General features: G+C 41.8%; 1 protein-coding gene and 1 long non-coding RNA gene across 2 annotated transcripts in view; one reads left to right on the top strand and one right to left on the bottom strand.

Moving 5' to 3' along the window:
• The window catches only part of kcnh4.S (potassium channel, voltage gated eag related subfamily H, member 4 S homeolog), a 63,673-nt gene that overhangs the window by 33,833 nt on the left and 16,580 nt on the right, over positions 1-13,260 (bottom strand). The gene's annotated exons all lie outside the window — the stretch shown is intronic.
• On the top strand, positions 11,513-12,846 carry LOC121398855. The gene is made up of 2 exons (XR_005964549.1): positions 11,513-12,520; positions 12,554-12,846. It is a non-coding gene; the product is annotated as an uncharacterized LOC121398855 (long non-coding RNA).

The following is a 13,260-nucleotide window of genomic DNA, read 5'->3' as shown; positions in this document are numbered from 1 at the left end:
CAACATGTTACTCATGAGCTACTGGTTGGGGACCATTGACTTAGACAATTGTTAGAAATTCATGCATCAGTATGTAGTACATATTGAATATTAATAATATCTGAATTTCAAAAAGTTTGGCAACTCAGGCCCTGTCCTTAACAAACCAAGAATGCCCCAAATCTTCTCCAAGCCCTGCCCACTTTCCTCTATGACCTGCTCCTTATTGGGCTCAGCAGTCCCTGACTTATCCCTAAATTTGGACAACTGGACATAATACAATATAGCAATGGAGAGGAAAGCCAAAAACCACACTTCTTTGCTATTGGGTATTATTAGTGGTGATGAAATGAATGGTAGGGGTGTGTGTATGGGGCTGGGTTTTCATTTGGAAGGGTTGAACTTGATGGACTTTGTCTTTTTTCAACCCAATTTAACTAGGTATGGTATATAGAGCTTGTGGAGGGTTCTAGGGAGCTACATAAAGAAATGGTTGTATTCTGAGTGTAAGTAAAGGCAAGTAGACCCAGAACCATCTCATATGTTGAAAATGGGTTTATGAAAAGTATCTTGGGTATTGGGTGGGGTTCTGAAATGATTCTGCTGTGGGGTGTTCTAGTTATGCCACTGGTGATAGTTCTAGGGAGCAGTAAGAGAGAGATATGATTTATATAAAGCAGTGGGGGTGGAAATGAGTGAATAATAAAGCTAATAGGTGGGATTAAAGGTAAGAGCTATGTGAGATAATGGTGGGTCAGGTAGAGGACACATTAACAACAGGGGGATATAGTAAAGCTTTCAAAATCTTGTCTTCATCCCCCATTAGTGCTCATGATTTAGTGAGATCCCCATGAGGGTTTTTTTAAGAATTTAAATATATACACAATTTGGGGAATGCGAAGAGACAGACAAACACTGTGAGGAGTGAAGAACATTTGATCTTGACCCAATTTTCAGACACCGTTCCAGACAAGAAGCAAAGGAACACTTATCTCTGTCTGGCCTGACGTGGGCCGCATCCAACAAAACACTATTTATATATATATATACATATATAAACTCTACAACCCCCCAGAGAGTCATGATTTGATAAGCACAGAGATTTTGCTTTACATGTTGCTGCTATTTAGACTTTACTCTGTGACTTCGCTCTCAAATTAACCTGAGATCTGAGAGCTGAGTCGGAAAAGGCAATGGGGAAAAAGATGCCCATGTACCTCTGTTATTAACAAGCAGCTCCTTTATTATCTCCAGACAGCGGCGTTTTAAATGTTAATGAGCCTTTCACATAAAGGGTAATTGATCCTAATTTGTCTTGCGGGACAGCGACTGGGATCTAAAGGAAAAAGAAATAGTCACTCGAGTAGCTGGAAAGGGTTTGTTCCTCACAAGTAATGATTGGCAAGCGGTGTCCCTTTCATCTCACATACGGGTGCTTCACCCCTTATATATCTCCTTTTTTTCATTACACCCTATCAATAATGAAACGTGTCAGTCTAAATGTCTAATGTTGTTGTGCATTAGAAGTTGCTTAGAATAATAATCTCTTCCAATCCATTATGCAAAAAAAATGTTCCAGGTAGAGATCTGTCCTAAACCTCCTTAGATTTCATTTAAACCATAGGTCTTGGTGCAAATAACTATCTTACACCTGCATAGGGTTCTACCTGTTTTTATTCATAATGGAGGATATTATAAGCAGTATAGAACAAATAGTTGTTCTGTTGCAATTTGGTTTATATATACATTTAGAACCATTGGATATTTTCAAATAATTTCCAAATGCTGCTCAGCCTACCCCTTATGGGTCTACAAGGTGGGACTATCCCACAAAAAACAGGACCATTGAAAGGTGCACTATTGTTAGGCTTTATCCTTTTACTTGTAGAGCAGAATTTGGGTCCAGTGCTGACCTATGAATCAGACTCCTGCCCACCCTCCGTATGGTGATTGGCACATTCCAGGGGCAGTTGTGTGACCCATATGGCAATTTAGGAAAGAGGGGTAACCTCCCATCCACTCTGCCAATCCAGGAGAGGGCAGTGTTGCAATGGAACAAAGAGAACAAGTTTTATTGCTATCACGCCTTATAAGTGTCCCCAAACACCTAAACATATAGAGAGGCGCCAAGGTGACTATAGAGTCAACTTCATCTTTTCTATTGATTTTCACTAAAGTCCACGATTTACTCAGATTCAGACTGTACCACAAAGGTTCTAGCTGATAAGCAAATACAAGGCTAAATATGACCATAGGGTTTGAGTGCAGTTGTCCCCAACAATAAATGATTGATTATATTAGTAGAACTATTCATGGACAACATTAATCAAATCCTAATTTTGCAATCCAAGGATTTGTCCAATAGACAATAGCGGAATCCTGGATTCTTCTGCTTGAATTGGTCATTTCGTACGCGGCGAACAATGATTTCTCATTATCACAATGTTTATTGTGACATCATTTAGCAGCACACTAGTCATGGCTTATAGGTTCTTTTTCCAACCTGCCCTTTTATAAAAACCAAGGATATTATTTTTATTGGAATTATTTGCTAATAACCCCTCGTTGTATTGAGACAATGCTGATAGCACTTCTAGCCTTAATGGGACTGCATTGGGCAGATCCATAATAAAGAAGGATCCATGTTGGTATATAACCCTAACCCTAATTATAGAAGAATCTATAGCAGTTGAACTCTTTTGGGAAGGCGTATCTACCTTATATTGTAATGATTCCACTTTTATACAACCCATCAGTATTCATGTTCTACTGAACAGCCTTGTTCTCAAAGTTTTCATGTTTGCTGATGTCGGCATCACTGTTTCATCTCTTTAATTTTGCATTTCACGCTGTTACCCTGAGACATTTTGCCTGGCTAACCTCGCCATCCATTTACTTGGATCAAGATGATCAGCTAATTATTACTGCCTCTCACTGAAATAAATATCATTCCCATAGCAAAAACGAAGCTCCCGTGGGGAGAAGGAATGTGGATGTCACAGAAGAAGAATGTTCCCTACCACTGCGAGAGTCCTCAAATGATTCTTGGCTGAAATAACTGAAGCTCCCTCACCATTTATTCCTAACTGTGAAGCTAGAAACATGGCAAACTGGATTGGAGCTTAATTGACTCATCTGTAAAGAGCAGAAGCCGCAGTTCATTTAATAAATGTATGGGAGGTTCTTCTAACCAGCAGGCAATGTACAGAAGATACTACACTCATGAGCATCTCTGATGTTCTCCACCGTTCTGCCGCCGCCGCTGCTCATTTATGGCTGTCTCTTTAAAGCAACACTCTGGTGCCATCTGACAGTCAGACATCTAGGAGCTGCTCCATGCTGACAACAGGACAAGCACTTTTACTGTAGAAATCAAGAGATTTACAAGAAGAAAGAGAAAGCTGCAAAATGGAAAATTTCATTCATGGCAGATCAGCAAAAAAAAGGGCTTGTCTTAGAAAGGCAGAAATAAGGATCACTAAAGGTGATATTCTATGAACATATAATGTAATGTTTCACTCTGTGCCATAAAACTGCCAATAAGAGTTTCCATATCACTACTGGAGTTGCCTGCTCTTTATTACTCAATAATCACTGACCTGCAGTCAATTTTAGTTATTCTCGGGCAAGTGTGAGTGGCTTTTCCAAAAGAACCCAATGACTCTTGGAGAAATGTATTTATGAACTTACTTATGGCGGGGGTGTTGGGTTTCCCTAGTTTTTAAAAAGGGAAGTGACCATGTGTTCTGGACCCCACTTCTTGGTGGGAGAACCTGAGGCAGAGGTAGGTCTCAGTAAGAAAGAGGGAGAATCGTTGGTTCCTCTAGGAGGGAGAAGGTCAGGATCAGGGGCGTAACTATAGAGGAAGCAGACCCTGCGGCTGCAGGGGGGCCCAGGAGGTATAGGGGCCCCATGAGGCCCTAATTCATATACAATTTCAATAAATATTGGAGAAACAAGTCAACCTCTAAACATTTTGGGGGCCTGAAAAATAATTTGCTTTGGGGCCCAGTAATATCTAGTTACACCACTGGTCAGGCTTGTTAGTTGAGCGAGCAAAGGCTCCAGAAAGAAGAGCAGGAATGTTATTACCCCACATCATCAAGTGACGGCGTTACAGGTACAGTTCATGTGTTTGATATCATCAAGTGGATTGATAGTTGCAAGTTTTCAAAATAGCCTTACATCTGTAATCAAGCCAATGTCCAGAGTAGTATCCCGTGCCCTAGTCCTGGCCACTATTTCAGTGATATAGAGATATATTTTCACATCTAAACAGCTTTCTAGCCCCTCATGGGGTCATTTTTATTTCTCACAAGTCTGATACAGTTTGATAGTGTCCGTGTCAATGTAGGTCTTGCTGAAACCTGTAAAATATTCTATACGTCTGTTTGCGTCAATGGGTCAGAACATTTCCCAAGAACAGCTTCTGAATAGATGTGTGTGTGTGTATATTAATATATATATATATATCCTTTAATGCCATGTTTCTGATACTCCCCTTTACAAAGCACTGGTGTAATTTTGGTCTCCAGCACTCAAAATGGACATTATTGAAGAAATTGAACATCTAAGCCAGTGATCCCCAACCAGTAGCTCGTGAGTAACATGTTGCTCTCTGACCCCTTGGATGTTGCTCCCAGTGGCCTCAAAGTAGGGGCTTATTTTGGAATTCCAGGCTTAAAGGCAAAATTAAATTGCATAGAAACCAGGTGTTCTGCCAAACAGAGCCTCCTGTAGGCTGCCAATCCACATAGGGACTACCAGAAGTCAATCACATCCCATATTTTAAGCCCCTAGGAACTTTTTGCATAATTACGTTGCTCTGTAACATTTTTTACATTGAAATGTGGCTCACTGGTGGGGACCCCTGATTTAAGCTAATAGGTATGGAAGATCTTAGTTATGTGGATATCTTGACAAACTGGGATTTATATCAAAGTCCTAAGACCAGCCTGGACCCACCATCCTAACAAGAAGAATCATATTCCTGTTCATCTCATCCAGTGAAATGAGCAAGTTGGATGGATCATGGGGGACCTGATGTTTTCCTCAACCTAAAAAACAATCATGGAGGTCTAGATGCTTCTGATGGGCACTTGTGTGTCTACACGCAAAATTAACATTGTGGAGGACTTGAAGCTTCACAAAGTCAACTGTTTACAGTGGAAGGTGACAATGGCAAATCTCCTTGGATAGGTCAGTAGTGTAGAGCACTCCAGAATGTGTCTCCCAATAACACACCAATATTGCTATTTGTATCTTCAAATGAGTAGCAAGAGGCTTAATAATGCTGCATAAAACATGTGACTTAGTGGGACTTATAGCAGCAATAATCTCTGCCTAATAACACTGCAATGGAAGATTTAATTTCCTTCATTTCTTCACTGACCTAAAGTAACTATGATTAAACCACACAAGTGTCGCTGCCTACAGAGATTCTGTGGGAAACTGTTTGGGGATGGTAGGGGGGCACAATTGGAGGGGAGCAATTGGCTGACACAGGGGGGAGTGTGGGAACAGAGCAATAATTTAAGTGAGGGTTCTGGGGTCTTAGACCCAATATCACTTGGCCTGGCTCTGCAAATCATGTAAAACATCTTCCAGTGGTTCTATATATCGTCACTGTCTCTGCAAACTATTCAGGAGAAGTATTTCTCATTCATACGACTAATGGGTACGGCCCATAAACTGGGGGGGAAATAACAATACTGCAGGGGGTGGGTTACCAATACTGTGGGGTAACAAGACTTCTTTCCCTAGAATTCCATGGTTCAATATTGTACCTTAATGAAAAATCTCTTGTACGTAATCCTCCTTAAATCCTCACACTTCTGTCTCTAAATTCCTAAAATGCCTTTGTGACTCTTTGTGACTCTTTAATCTGCTTTTCCTTCTGGCAGCCGCAAATTCCCTCCCTAATTCTACAAAGTGACACAGAATAGGCCTGGGCCTGGCTGAGCTTCTCCTGCAGATCTGCAGCCACTCGATGTTTTCCCAAAGTGGAATGAAATAATTCTGATATTCATGTTTCTTGGGAGGCTTTATGTGGAGCAATGGCAGCATTACGGACAGGCCAGAATATGAGGGAACTGGAAAGGAGATTGATATGAAGTAATAAGAGAAGCCCTAGGGGGCGATTTTTATGAAACAATAGGGACGTATAGAAACAATGGGAATGTTATACAAAGCAATAAGAGGAGATCAATAGAAAGATATAGGTGACAAATGGAGGAATTATAAATGGATTTGTCAGGATTATGGGAAAAGGGTACAAAGGATTCTTGATATAAAATGCCGTATTTACCTCTTGTACTGGAATGTGATGGATAGTGATGGGCGAATTTGTCACACGCGAATCTTCGCGGCAGTTTCACAAATTTGGCAGCGAAACATGGAAATTCGCCCATGACTAATGATGGACTTGTCCTAGTGCTAATTCTGCCAGATATACAATATATTTAATATACAGTAGCACAAAAGAGAAAAAGATTAACCCTTGAAATTGCACCACCCCATCTTTAAATCCGAGGACTCAAGGAACAATAAAACTTAACTTTTAATAAATAAATTAAAACCGTAAGTCCAGAGGAGCGTTTAAAATAAGGTTAGGGACAGGGAGGCAAAGAACCCGAATTCAAATGGGCAAAAAAGTACACAGCATACAGTGGGTGTTTGGGATGTCAAAGAGTAACCCACGAGCCTACAAATGTAAATACTGGTAAGTCACATACAATCATTTAACAGCCATAAGTCGGGGTAAACCTTGTATGATGGCTTTTAGGCCTTAAAATATCCACCACCCCTTCACCCTCAAGCACACCCTCCCATAGCCAAAGAGAGAGAAGCCAGTGTATTATGGCTGTATGTCGATTAACCCTGAATTAAACCAGGTAAATTAAATACATAAACTGCCAACCCTGGCATGCGAGTGCTGGTAGGCAGCAGAGTTCAGTTAATAAGCCATAGACTGAGATAGGGATTAACACAAAGTGCAATCAGGTCTGGTGCACCACCCCTTCACCCTCAAGCGCCCCCTCCCCTTTTCCAAAGTAAACAACCAAAGTAGCCGTATTCAATTAGTTTTAGATTTAAATGGAGGTAAAGATTCTATCCCAGCCACAAAATCACCGTCGAGAACCCACCCCTTCACCCACAGAGCTTCCCACCCGTTTCTGCTGTAAAGCGGTAGCCCAAAGATTCTTTGTAGATTCAGCCCCCCCGCCTAACAATTCTAAAATGCGCCTGACGCGCGTTTCACCTGCATATCACAGGCTTTGTCAAAGGCATCTCGCTGCTGCCGGTTCACCCCTCTAAATAGACACACAAACAGCCGTTAGTATTCAAACCGGCCAATGACGTGATGACACGTCAGAAAGGGGCGGGTCCAAAGTGTCAGATATTCAGTACATACTCAGCAATAGATTCTGCAGTTATCCAAAACTACCTGTAATACCCTTCTCATATTAAGTGAGCGATCGCGTTACCACATCTCCTTACTTGGTGCGGCTGTCAAAATTAGCATGTCATCAGCGCCGCTTAGTCGTTATAATGCGGGATCAAATTGTCACAGCTCCTTGCACCATACAATCAAGGATAGGTGCGGTGATGAGTTTAGCAAGAATGATAATGCTGAGTGATATATAAGACATATGGAACCCCCCTTAATCAAAAATAAAATGAAATAGTGTCTAATCTTTAACAAGTTAGCCGCTTGTCTGGTGAACCTTATATAGACGTATGTGTAGATGTAATCCTAAAAAGATATTGGAAAATAAGCAGTTCGAAACAAAGTTATAGATTAGACCAGAAACGAGGTATCCCTTCAGATCCTTTCAATAGCTAATGGCAGCAGTCATAGTAAGTACTGCAACATGGTACCCATATCAGATAGGGCTGATTGACACAAAGGAATAGTTGATACTTTATATCACCCCATCGCAAATAGGGTAGGATTATTACACGAAGGAATTGGTTGTATAGAATTCTCTTTTCCCTAGGGAAATAGCAAATCAGATGAAAATATTCATCGTGATGCTTTCATTGAGCCCCATTGGACCCAATGCATTCATTCTAAAAATACATTCGCTTTCCTTAGATAATAGTGCCGTCTCAATATCGCCTCCTCTAATCCCAAGAGAAACTCTCTGCAGACCCATAACTCTAAGATTTTTACTGGAGTTATTATGGCGTTCCAGGAAGTGGCGGCTAACCGGTGGCAATTTCCTATGACACTTTAGCCAATCTGGTGCATTTTCAATGCTAGCCACATGTTCCAAAATGCGTTTTTTGAAAGGCCTATTGGTTTTGCCGATATAGATCTTGTTACATGGGCAGATTAACATGTAGATAACATTCTCCGTAGTACAGGTAAATGTCTGTGTGATCCTCGATATCTTGCCAAACCTATCAGTCACCGTATTCTGATTGTGCATAAAGGCACAAGCCCTGCACTTACCGCAGGCAAATGTACCTACCCGTATGGGTTTGCTTACTGGTCTGTTGAAATGACTTTTAACTAATCGATCTGTTAGATTGGGTGCCCTGCGGCAGCAGGTCAAGGGCCTCGGACCTAGTATTTTGTCTAGTACGGGATCGGTGTGTAGGATGTGCCAATGTTTCTGTAATATATTATCAATGGTGGACCATTGTTTACAGTAAGTACTGATAAAACGGACAGGCTGGTCCACATTAGTTGTTGATCTTTTACGACTCTCAAGTAGAGAATTTCTGGGAGTTTTTATGGCAGAGTATGCCCTTCTGATGACTGATGAGGAATAACCCCTTTCTTTTAAGCGCTCAGTCAATTCAGATGCCCTTAGTTTAAAGTTTGATATATCTGAGCAGTTACGTCTAAGACACAAAAACTCACCAACAGGAATACCCCTTTTAGTGGAAATTGGGTGATGGCTATCAAAGTGTAGAATTGAATTAGTCGCAGTAGCTTTGCGGAATAGATCTGTATTGATAGTTCCATCTTCATGGATATTCAATGTTACGTCCAGAAAATCCAAACTTCTGTCACTAATTGTATGGGTAAGTCTGATATTCAAATTATTACAGTTAAGGAGATTCAAAAATTCAGTTAGGGTTGTTGTGTCACCCGTCCACAGAAATACCAGATCGTCTATGTAGCCACTAAAAGGGGTATTCCTGTTGGTGAGTTTTTGCGTCTTAGACGTAACTGCTCAGATATATCAAACTTTAAACTAAGGGCATCTGAATTGACTGAGCGCTTAAAAGAAAGGGGTTATTCCTCATCAGTCATCAGAAGGGCATACTCTGCCATAAAAACTCCCAGAAATTCTCTACTTGAGAGTCGTAAAAGATCAACAACTAATGTGGACCAGCCTGTCCGTTTTATCAGTACTTACTGTAAACAATGGTCCACCATTGATAATATATTACAGAAACATTGGCACATCCTACACACCGATCCCGTACTAGACAAAATACTAGGTCCGAGGCCCTTGACCTGCTGCCGCAGGGCACCCAATCTAACAGATCGATTAGTTAAAAGTCATTTCAACAGACCAGTAAGCAAACCCATACGGGTAGGTACATTTGCCTGCGGTAAGTGCAGGGCTTGTGCCTTTATGCACAATCAGAATAGGGTGACTGATAGGTTTGGCAAGATATCGAGGATCACACAGACATTTACCTGTACTACGGAGAATGTTATCTACATGTTAATCTGCCCATGTAACAAGATCTATATCGGCAAAACCAATAGGCCTTTCAAAAAACGCATTTTGGAACATGTGGCTAGCATTGAAAATGCACCAGATTGGCTAAAGTGTCATAGGAAATTGCCACCGGTTAGCCGCCACTTCCTGGAACGCCATAATAACTCCAGTAAAAATCTTAGAGTTATGGGTCTGCAGAGAGTTTCTCTTGGGATTAGAGGAGGCGATATTGAGACGGCACTATTATCTAAGGAAAGCGAATGGATTTTTAGAATGAATGCATTGGGTCCAATGGGGCTCAATGAAAGCGTCACGATGAATATTTTCATCTGATTTGCTATTTCCCTAGGGAAAAGAGAATTATATACAACCAATTCCTTCGTGTAATAATCCTACCCTATTTGCGATGGGGTGATATAAAGTATCAACTATTCCTTTGTGTCAATCAGCCCTATCTGATATGGCTACCATGTTGCAGTACTTACTATGACTGCTGCCATTAGCTATTGAAAGGATCTGAAGTGATACCTCGTTTCTGGTCTAATCTATAACTTTGTTTCGAACTGCTTATTTTCCAATATCTTTTTAGGATTACATCTACGCATACGTCTATATAAGGTTCACCAGACAAGCGGCGAACTTGTTAAAGATTAGACACTATTTCATTTTATTTTTGATTAAGGGGGGTTCCATATGTCTTATATATCACTCAGCATTATCATTCTTGCTAAACTCATCACCGCACCTATCCTTGATTGTATGGTGCAAGGAGCTGTGACAATTTGATCCCGCATTATAACGACTAAGCGGCGCTGATGACATGCTAATTTTGACAGCCGCACCAAGTAAGGAGATGTGGTAACGCGATCGCTCACTTAATATGAGAAGGGTATTACAGGTAGTTTTGGATAACTGCAGAATCTATTGCTGAGTATGTACTGAATATCTGACACTTTGGACCCGCCCCCTTTCTGACGTGTCATCACGTCATTGGCCGGTTTGAATACTAACGGCTGTTTGGGTGTCTATTTAGAGGGGTGAACCGGCAGCAGCGAGATGCCTTTGACAAAGCCTGTGATATGCAGGTGAAACGCGCGTCAGGCGCATTTTAGAATTGTTAGGCGGGGGGGCTGAATCTACAAAGAATCTTTGGGCTACCGCTTTACAGCAGAAACGGGTGGGAAGCTCTGTGGGTGAAGGGGTGGGTTCTCGACGGTGATTTTGTGGCTGGGATAGAATCGTTACCTCCGTTTAAATCTAAAACTAATTGAATACGGCTACTTTGGTTGTTTACTTTGGAAAAGGGGAGGGGGCGCTTGAGGGTGAAGGGGTGGTGCACCAGACCTGATTGCGCTTTGTGTTAATCCCTATCTCAGTCTATGGCTTATTAACTGAACTCTGCTGCCTACCAGCACTCGCATGCCAGGGTTGGCAGTTTATGTATTTAATTTACCTGATTTAATTCAGGGTTAATCGACATACAGCCATAATACACTGGCTTCTCTCTCTTTGGCTATGGGAGGGTGTGCTTGAGGGTGAAGGGGTGGTGGATATTTTAAGGCCTAAAAGCCATCATACAAGGTTTACCCCGACTTATGGCTGTTAAATGATTGTATGTGACTTACCAGTATTTACATTTGTAGGCTCGTGGGTTACTCTTTGACATCCCAAACACCCACTGTATGCTGTGTACTTTTTTTGCCCATTTGAATTCGGGTTCTTTGCCTCCCTGTCCCTAACCTTATTTTAAACGCTCCTCTGGACTTACGGTTTTAATTTATTTATTAAAAGTTAAGTTTTATTGTTCCTTGAGTCCTCGGATTTAAAGATGGGGTGGTGCAATTTCAAGGGTTAATCTTTTTCTCTTTTGTGCGACTATTTATCCATATAACCCTGCACACCATTTGTCTGTTTCTCTTTGATTTAGGGGTGGTGCTCCCTTATTCAGGCTTACTTATATTTAATATACAAAGTGAAATGCACATGCCATGCAAGTTGCACCCTGTCCCTTTCTTTTCTGCACCCCAGAATACACAAAGACCTGATCACCCCTCAGTAACAGATCTCAGCTGGTGTCAGACAGAGCCACATCCATAAAGGGCCAGTTGGGGAGCAGGGTCAGATTTACATAGCGGGCGCCCCTGGGTCTGCTGCCGTTTGTCACCCCGTAACCTCCCCTTTATTTCACCAAATTCTCATCATCTGGACCAGAGAAATGGGGATTGGCACACAAACATTTTTTTAAATGTCTTATATCTCCTGCATATCCCTAATGTTTCTGAACCAATGTGGGTGTGATTGGGCAGCATGCCGCCCCCTAAATTCTGCTGCCCTAGGCCCGGGCCTTGGTGGCCTTTCCACAAAGCAGAACCACAGAGCAAAATGTAGCAGAACCCAACACACAACGTGGAGCATTTCTATGATGTTATTAAGTAGAAAAGTGCAGGAAACTACACACAAACCTGCACTTGTAATGTATTCGAAAGCAGCCGAGGTGCAGGAGCTTTACTGTTTGTTGTAGGGTTTCCAACGTTCAATCCCCACTGCAGATTTTAAATGAAAGTAGCTGAACAGCCAAGCTAAATGGTTAGGGTTAAATAAAAGGAGCAGGACTGCAGCAGAGCTGAATGATTAGGGTTAAATAAAAGGAGCAGGACTGCAGCAGAGCTGAATGGTTAGGGTTAAATAAAAGGAGCAGGACTGCAGCAGAGCGGAATGGTTAGGGTTAAATAAAAGGAGCAGGACTGCAGCAGAGCGGAATGGTTAGGGTTAAATAAAAGGAGCAGGACTGCAGCAGAGCGGAATGGTTAGGGTTAAATAAAAGGAGCAGGACTGCAGCAGAGCTGAATGGTTAGGTTTAAAGAGAAGGAGCAGAGCGGAATGGTTAGGGTTAAATAAAAGGAGCAGGACTGCAGCAGAGCTGAATGGTTAGGGTTAAATAAAAGGAGCAGAGCGGAATGGTTAGGGTTAAATAAAAGGAGCAGGACTGCAGCAGAGCTGAATGGTTAGGGTTAAATAAAAGGAGCAGAGCGGAATGGTTAGGGTTAAATAAAAGGAGCAGGACTGCAGCAGAGCTGAATGGTTAGGGTTAAATAAAAGGAGCAGGACTGCAGCAGAGCTGAATGGTTAGGGTTAAATAAAAGGAGCAGGACTGCAGCAGAGCTGAATGTTTAGGGTTAAAGAGAAGGAGCAGAGCGGAATGGTTAGGGTTAAATAAAAGGAGCAGGACTGCAGCAGGGAACAGTGGAGCTGAGCTGAGTGTGATCCACAAGCCATTGGCAATAAGTAGAGCAGCTGCTGTAGCACAAAGATGATGATGATTCAGCTATAGAGCTTTGGTGTTGTGGGATTCTGCTGGTGGATTTATACCATTCTACACGCAGGGGGGATCAGAAAAATATATCGGAAGCCATTTAGGTAATATTGGCCTTTAGACAAACTGGATTAAAGGCAGAGTGACTGCAGGAGAAAACCTAATCACTTCCAGTCAAAAGTCCTGTACAATATTCACAGGCTGACAGCTACGTTTGAACTACAAATCCCAGCATTCCCTGTTTGCAGCTGCAAGTTGTAGTTCTAGAACAGCAGTAGGTCA

This window comes from Xenopus laevis, chromosome 9_10S (assembly GCF_017654675.1).
Source record: "Xenopus laevis strain J_2021 chromosome 9_10S, Xenopus_laevis_v10.1, whole genome shotgun sequence".
In the NCBI taxonomy this organism is placed as follows: Eukaryota; Metazoa; Chordata; class Amphibia; order Anura; family Pipidae; genus Xenopus; species Xenopus laevis.
The sequence above is the reverse complement of the archived record's forward strand: the minus strand, read 5'-3'. Positions and strand labels throughout refer to the sequence as shown.